The sequence below is a fragment of the Myotis lucifugus genome, unplaced genomic scaffold (assembly GCF_000147115.1).
Source record: "Myotis lucifugus unplaced genomic scaffold, Myoluc2.0 scaffold_966, whole genome shotgun sequence".
Taxonomy (NCBI): domain Eukaryota; kingdom Metazoa; phylum Chordata; class Mammalia; order Chiroptera; family Vespertilionidae; genus Myotis; species Myotis lucifugus.
The window spans coordinates 28,415-37,299 of record NW_005872014.1 but is presented as its reverse complement, the minus strand read 5'-3'; positions in this window follow the sequence as shown (position 1 = coordinate 37,299).

Below are 8,885 nucleotides of genomic sequence, written 5' to 3'. Positions count from 1 at the left end.
TTTTTAAGTGCTTTGGTTCCATCATCATGTCCTCCTTTTAGAGGGCTTTGAGGTGTGAATGAATGTGTATTTGGTTCTGGTAATGTTAATGGAGGTATTTGTAGTGCTGTTAAGAATGTCTGTATTTTATGTAATGTAGGTTTATGTATGATGTGACTAAAGAGTTGTGGGATTAAGTCTATACCTATAATGTTTTGAATTTCTGGTGCTATCAAAAAGGTTGCTGGGATTTTCTTTCCTTTATATGCGTCCAGGAGTGGGCGCTGTTCAGATTACGTTGCCCATTACTCCTTCTGTGACTACTTTGTTGTGTGTTACTGTGCCTTTTAGTAAAGAGACTTGTGATCCTGTATCTACTAAAAATGAGTGGTTTTGAAAATGACTTCCATGTAGTGATACTTGTAGTGTTATGTATGGTCTATTGTCATGTTCCATGAGAAATGTTTCTGTAATATTTATGTTGGGGAGGGTTCCAAGCGGTAGGGGTGGGTAAATTTGTTTGTGCCCCCTACTGCTGAACTTGCTGTGGTCTGTGGGAGCCCTACCAGTTTCCCTGATTTGATTTGAGTTTTGTTTAAAGGGGTTAGTGCCTTGTCCATTTTGGAAGGGGTTGGGATTTCGTTTAAAGTTTCGATTTCTAAATAAGTTATTGTTTCCAAAAGGGTCATTTTGTCTGAATGGGTTTTGTGGCTGGGTGGGTTGATTATTCCTGAATAGATTATTATTTCTAAATGGATTACTATTGTCTCTGACTGAGTTGTTATTATTACTTCTGAATGGATTATTGTTCTTGAAGAATGGATTGTTCCTTCTCCAGTAATTAGCTTGTCCTTGTCTGTACTGGTCATTCTGCCTGTTTTGATTGGTTTGGCGTGTTTGTAAGTGCTTTGGAGGTCCCCTATACTGTTGCATGGGGAATGAATATTTCTTTGATTCCTCTGCTGTGAAGGCGAATTTCTTTTCTGCTAACAGGTCTTGGTGCAGTTGGATTTTCTTTTTAATATCTTCTGCAGTGCTGGACCCTGCGATAAGGTTCTGAGGCTGCATTTTGTAGCCATCTGGGCGTTTCTTATTAGTACCTTGACTATCCCTTCTACCTCTGAATTTTCCCATGGTGGTTTAGAGAGGCTTGTTAGAATCACCCATTTCCTTAACTGGGTCTGTAATTGTGTAAGAGACCCCAATGTTCTGACAACTGTCCTGAAGACAGGTCCACTGCTGGGAATGCTCTTCTCCACACATCTCCTATCCAGCTCCATAATGATCTTACTGTATTTGAATGTTGTTCTGCAATTTCCTTTAGTGCTGTTTTTAATTTGGCTAATTGTATTGCATCTATTACTACTGTGAGTTCATCTGCACTTAACATAGATGTGTCGCCTCCAAGTTCATACTATGTCCGTTAATTCTCCTTTAATCAATCGTTTTCTGAGTTCTGCTAATTCCTGCCTTGAAAAGGAGGTGCATTCTACTGATTGCTTCATTTTCCAATCTGATTACCTTCTTTTTTACTACTACTGGCTTGCTGGAGTATTTTGCAACGACCTTCTGTGCTAGTGATCTTCCCTTGTCAGTGTCCTCCTGCAGGTGATGGATTGTCTGTAGTAATATTCTTACTACCTACTGTGGCCTTCTTTCTATTATTGCAGTGGTTCTCAACCTTCTGGCCCTTTAAATACAATTCCTCAAGTTGTGACCCCCAACCATTAAATTATTTTTGTTGCTACTTCATAACTGTAATTTTGCTACTGTTATGAATCATAATGTAAATATCTGATATGCAGGATGGTCTTAGGCGACCCCTGTGAAAGTCGTTCAACCGCCAAAGGGGTCGCGACCCACAGGTTGAGAACCACTGTATTATTGGACTCAGATTGTTAGGATCTACTATGTTTTTGCTGAGGCCAGGGGCTGTCTGGATTTTATATTTGGCCCTCAGGGCGTCCTCTGCCGTCTCCATTTGCTTTCTGATGGTATGTTAGGCTCGGCAGGGTTGTTTCTTTTGAAAGCTTGTTGAAGAAGTCTTTAACCTTCTGCATGGTGTTGAGTGAGGCGGAGTCTTGGTGCGTACCCACCAAACCGACAGAATCCTTGTGTATGCGGTGTGTTCCTATTGCAGTACGTGGTTTCTAGATGGAGCGTTGTTAGTTTTCTTAGAAAATTAGGGAGAGTTTTAACTAGTTTCTTCAAAATTCTGTTCATAAGTTCTGCTCTGCTGTAAATTTTTATTCTTTTTTTTTTTTTTTTAAATATATTTTATTGATTTTTTACAGAGAGGAAGGGAGAGAAATAGAGAGTTAGAAACATCGATGAGAGAGAAGCATCGATCAGCTGCCTCCTGCACACCTCCTACTGGGGATGTGCCCACAACCAAGGTACATGCCCTTGACCGGAATCGAACCTGGGACCTTTCAGTCTGCAGGCCGACGCTCTATCCACTGAGCCAAACCGGTTCGGCTGTAAATTTATTCTTCAAAAAAAATTCATTTTCCTTTTACTTTCAGTTTCCTTTAATTTAAATCTCTTAATTTGAAGGGGAGTTTTGATTTTGGACTGAACCCGGTTACACTCCGGTGTCGAGTCTCCGGATTGGGAACAGGTTGGTGCTGTAATCCGCCAACTCGGCTCCGCTTGGACAGAGAGGCTGCTGCGACCCTCAGGCCTCAGCCAGTCGGGAGTCAGACTCTCCTGGGCAGGCCCTGGCGGTGGACGACCACTGACCCGGGTCCTTAGAGACTAGTTCGCTTTCAGTTGGTGCCAGATTAATCCCCTTTACACTCAGTGGCTGTTTCCTTAATACTCTGACTGAAACTTGAGTGTTTTTTTGTTGTTGTTGTTTTGTTTTTTTGAGCAGTGGTTCTCAACCATCTGGCCCTTTATTTTATTTATTTCTTTTAATTTTGTTTTATTGCTTAAAGTATTACAAAGATTATTACATATGTCTCCTTTTTTTTCCCCGCTTGACATTCCCCCTGCCTCCCCTACCCCCCAGTGTCTTGTGTCCATTGGTTATGCTTATATGTATGCATACTAAGTCCTTCGGTTGATCTCTTACCCCCCCTCCCACCCCTCAACCCTCCCCAGCCTTCCCGCTGTAGTTTGACAGTCTGTTCGATGCTGCTCTGCCTCTGTATCTATTTTTGTTCATCAGTTTATAATGGTCTTTATTATCCATAAATGAGTGAGATCATGTGGTATTTTTCTTTCATTGCCTGGCTTATTTCACTAAGCATAATGCTCTCCAGTTCCATCCATGCTGTTGCAAATGGGTAAGAGTTCCTTCTTTTTTTACAGCAGCATAGTATTCCATCGTGTAGATGTACCACGGTTTTCTAATCCATTCATCTACTGATGGGCACTTAGGCTGTTTCCAGATCTTAGCTATGGTGAATTGTGCTGCTATGAACATAGGGGTGCATATAGCCTTTCTGATTGGTGTTTCTGGTTTCTTGGGATATATTCTTAGAAGTGGGATCACTGGGTCAAATCACTGGGAGTTCCATTTTTAACTTTTTGAGGAAATTCCATATTGTCCTCCACAGTGGCTGCACCAGTCTGCATTCCCACCAGCAGTGCACGAGTGTTCCCTTTTCTCCACATCTTCTCCAGCACTTGTTGTTTGTTGATGTGTTGATGATAGCCATTCTGACAGGTGTGAGATGGTACCTCATTGTTGTTTTGATTTGCATTTCTCCGATGATTAGTGACTTTGAGCATGTTTTCATATGTCTCTTGCCTTTCTGAATGTTCTCTTTTGAAAAATGTCTATTTAGGTCCTTTGCCCATTTTTTGATTGGGCTGTTTATCTTCCTTTTGTTAAGTTGTGTGAGTGCCCTATATATGTTGGAGATTAAACCCTTATCGGCTGCCGAAACCGGTTTGGCTCAGTGGATAGAGCGTCGGCCTGTGGACTGAAAGGTCCCAGGTTCGATTCCGGTCAAGGGCATGTACCTGGGTTGCGGGCACATCCCCAGTAGGAGATGTGCAGGAGGCAGCTGATCGATGTTTCTCTCTCATCGATGTTTCTAACTCTCTATCTCTCTTCCTTCCTCTCTGTAAAAAATCAATAAAATATTATTAAAAAAAAAAAAAACCCTTATCGGTGATAACATTGGCAAATACGTTCTCCAATGCAGTGGACTTTCTTGTTGTTTTGTTGATGGTTTCTTTTGCTGTGTAGAAGCTTTTTATTTTGATGTAGTCTCATTTGTTTATTTTATCTTTAGTTTCCAATGCCCTAGGAGCTGTATCAGTGAAGAAATTGCTTCGGCGTATGTATGAGATTTTGTTGCGTTTGGATTCCTCTAATATTTTTATGGTTTCCCATCTTACATTTAAGTCCTTTATTCATTTTGAGTTTATTTTTGTGTATGGTGTAAGTTGGTGGTCTAGTTTCATCTTTTTGCATGTATCTGTCCAATTTTCCCAACACCATTTATTGAAGAGACTGTCTTGACTCCATTGTATGTTCTTGCCTCCTTTGTCAAATATTAATTGAGCATATTGGTTCTGGTCAATTTCTGGGTTCTCTATTCTATTCCATTGATCTATATGTCTGTTCTTGTGCCAGTACCAGGCAGTTTTGAAAACAGTGGCTTTGTAATACAGTTTGATATCTGGTATTGAGATCCCACCTACTTTGTTCTTCTTTCTCAAGATCGCTGTAGCTATTCGGGGTCTTTTTTTATTCCAGATGAATTTTTGGAGAGTTCATTCTAGGTCTGTGAAATATGCCCATTGGTATTTTAATGGGTAGTGCATTGAATTTATAGATTGCTTTGGGTAGTATGGACATTTTGATGATGTTGATTCTACCAATCCATGAACATGGTATGTTCTTCCATCTGTTTATGTGTTCCTCTATCTCTTTTTTCAATGTCCTGTAGCTTTCCGCATATAAGTCTGTTACCTCCTTAGTTAAGTTTATTCCTAGGTATCTTAATTTTTTTGATGATATGGTAAATGGGATTGCTTTTTTAGTCTCTCTTTCTGTAAGTTCACTATTGGTGTATAGAAATGCCATAGATTTCTTGGCATTAATTTTGTATCCTGCTACATTGCTGAATTCATTTATTAAGTCTAATAGTTTTTTGATGGAGTCTTTAGGGTTTTCTATGTACAATATCATGTCATCTGAGAATAAGGACAGTTTTATTTCTTCTTTTTCAATTTGGATGCCTTTTATTTCTTCTTCTTGTCTAATTGCAATGGCTAGTACTTCCAGTACTATGTCAAACAGGAATGGTGAGAGTGGGCATTCCTGTCTTGTTCCTGTTCTTAAGGGAAATGGTTTTAGTTTTTGCCCATTGAGTATGATGTTGGCTGTGGGCTTGTCATCTATGGCTTTTATTATGTTGAGGTATGATCCTTCTATTCCCATCTTGCTGAGAGTTTTTATCAAAAATGGGTGTTGGATTTTGTCAAATGTTTTTTCTGCATCAATTGAAATGACTATGTGGTCTTTTTCTCTCAATTTGTTTATGTGATGTATCACGTTTATTGATTTCCGGATATTGTACCATCCTTGCACCCCTGGGGTAAATCCTACTTGGTCATAGTGTATGATCTTTCTGATGTACTGCTGGATCCGATTTGCTAGTATTTTGTTGAGGATTTTGGCATCTATGTTCATGAGGGATATTGGCCTGTAATTCTCTTTCATCGTGTTGTCTTTATCTGGTTTTGGTGTTAGGATGATGCTGGCTTCATAGAATGAGCTTGGAAGTGTTCCTTCCTCTTGAATTTTTTGGAATAGTCTGAGGAGGATAGGTTTTAGTTCTTCCTTGAATGTTTGGTAAAACTCCCCTGTGAAGCCGTCTGGCCCTGGGCTTTTGTTTGCTGGAAGCTTTTTGATGACTGCTTCAATTTCTTCCATAGCTATTGGCCTATTGAGATTTTTAGATTCTTCCTGATTGAGTTTTGGAAGGTTGTATTTTTCTAGGAATATGTCCATTTCCTCCAGGTTGTCTAGTTTGTTGGAGTAGAGTTGTTCATAGTATTTTTTAACAATCATTTGTATTGCTGTGGGGTCTGTTGTTATTTCACCTCTATCATTTCTGATTTTGTTTATTTGGGTCCTCTCTCTTTGCTTCTTGGTGAGCCTGGCTAGAGGTTCATCAATCTTGTTTATCCTTTCAAAGAACCAGCTCTTGGTTTCATTGATCTTATGTATTGTTTTTTTGGTCTCTAGGTCATTTATTTCTGCTCTGATCTTTATTATCTCCTTCCTTCTGCTCACTCTGGACTTTTCTTGTTGCTCTCTTTCTAATTCTTTGAGTTGTAGAGTTAGATGATTTACTACCATTTTTTTTTGTTTTTTGAGGTAAGCCTGTAGAGCTATAAACTTCCCTCTGAGGACTGCTTTCATTGTGTCCCATAGGTTTTGGATTGTTGTGTTTTCATTGTCATTAGTTTCCAGGATGTTTTTAATTTCTTCTTTGATCTCATTGGTAACCTGAGTGTTTTTGACAATTTTAAATAATTATCCGCCTGCGCTGCAGAGAAATTTGTTTTGGAATCCTGCTGGCTACGCCAATTATCCCAATTATGCCCCAATTAATTAGTTATCTGTCTAGATTTAGTGGGACATATGCAGATGACCAGGGGTCAACAATAACGGCCTATCCCTGGTACTTCAAACCTAGACAGTTGAGCCAAACCAGAACACATGAACACACAAGACAGAATTAGTATGCAATCACACAGGGTTTATTTACTTATTCCTAGTGGGTCCTAGGCTCCAGCAAAGGCCACCAGGCAATGCACACCGAAAGACGGACGACGAAGATGGAGACAGACAGGTGGCCACAGTTGGGTCAGGCTCATGCAGCACAGCAGTCAGTCAGGGGCTCGTCTCACGGAGTGAAAGTCCACAGAGTCTCATGTGGAGTCCACATCTCATCAGGCAGGAAACGTTCACTGAAGAAAAATCTGGTGCTTATATAGCCAGTAGTAAACAACTTGTGTCTTATCAGTGTGGGCCAGACGGTGTGTCTTATGCTAGGAGCAGGGTGTTTACACTTTAAGGGCTTAGGACATTCACATCAAGATAGTGGGGCATTCACCACATTTTGGAAGTTACAGAGTATTGGGGTCTTCACACAGCTAACATTTCACACATTAATTATTTCCACACCTTAGAGGGGCTTTCTTATGACCATAACATATTATAACACTAAGGAACAGTGCAGCTCAGTCAACAGGACAGCAGCCCAGTGAATAGCTGTGGCAGGAAACAATGAACTGCACATAAGTCTACTTCACATTGGAGCTTTTTCATAAAAATCATACTATGGTAAAACAAGGTATAAAGAATGACGTTTTCTTAATTCCATCACAAACCTGGCTTCACAATGCACACAGATGTCTAACAAACACTTGGCCATCTTTAAGGATACAGTATCCTAATGGTCTCCTCATTTCTACCTCCCTGTGGAACAAGGGACCATGTGGACTCAGGAGATGGTGGACTTAATACAAAATGAAGGTGATGTTGACCTAACTCAACGAGCACCTACTCACATGAGTTTTCCTTTCATCGAATGGATAATCCCGTCCATAGGATCGGGTGAGTGTGGAATAACTTCACTTGATTATACTCCTAAATGCAGACTCAGAATGCTGACTATCAAATAGCCTCCCAAAACTCTAGACATTCACACAAGTATATCAAAATACTTGTGACTTTGTCTTTTTAAAAAACTGTATCTGGCCCATGCTGTTCTCCAGCCATCTCTTCTAATGGAGTCACTGTTCATATGGAAGGAAGTTAAATGTTGATCCTCTAATTAGACATTAATTGTACTCCACAAGGAGGAGCCTAAGTGATTTTCTGGTCAACAGGTTGGGATTTGGGTTCTTATTTATTTGGTTTGCTGTTTGTTATGGTTAGACATTGTTCAAGCCAGAACATTAATTCGTCGGTTGGACACATCCTCGTGGGTCAGACCACAGAGCTGCCTGACATTGTCCAGTTGGCCCTCAGGTGATGACAGTGAAAGCAGCATATTGTGAAGCACAGCGAACAATAGTGGGAAATGATTAGAATCATTTTACAGGCTTGGAACAAGCTAATGCGATGCCCTCACCACGGACCCTGAAAACATATCTTCCCTTCTAACTGCTGCCTCCGTCTTTCCTGGAAAAAAACTGTCAGGTAAAGAGCAACAGGAGCTCTGAGTGACACTCTGGTCTTCAATCTACTTCCTCGGAAAGCTCTTCACTTATTAAAGGAAAACCCTTCACCTCTTCCCAACAACCGCGTGCACGCGGCTCTGAGCCTTTCACCTCCCAACACCCACATCCGGGATCCTCATCCGAAAGACGGACAGACGGACGGATGGATGGATGGATGGACAGACGGAGCTTGTGGGCACTAACCAGCGCGCAGCGGCCTCACGGGCTATTTCTCTCCCCCCTCTCCCCGCAGATAATCTATGTGGCAAGAAACCCCAAGGACAACCTGGTGTCTTACTACCATTTCCACAGGATGAATAAAGCGCTTCTGGCCCCCTGGACCTGGGAGGAGTATTTTGAGAGCTTTCTGACTGGGAAAGGTATGAGCATTCAGCTCTGAACCCCTTTCTAAGCCTCCAACACCATCAAAAGGGTCATTTCCTGAGGACCCATGGGACCTGCCTTCTTGGATGTGAGGGGATCACCACCTGACACTGGGAGCTCTCTCCTTGGTGGAGTGTCAGCTGGTGAGTGGGACTCACCCTGTTCCCCGTCCCATTCGCCTGGCCCTGTTCCCATCCCATTCCCCTGTCCCTGTCTCTGTCCCCATCCCATTCCCCTGGCCCTGCCCCATCCCATTCCCCTGGCCCTGTCCCCATCCCATTCGCCTGGCCCTGTCCCCTGTCCCATTCCCCTGGCTCTGTTACCCG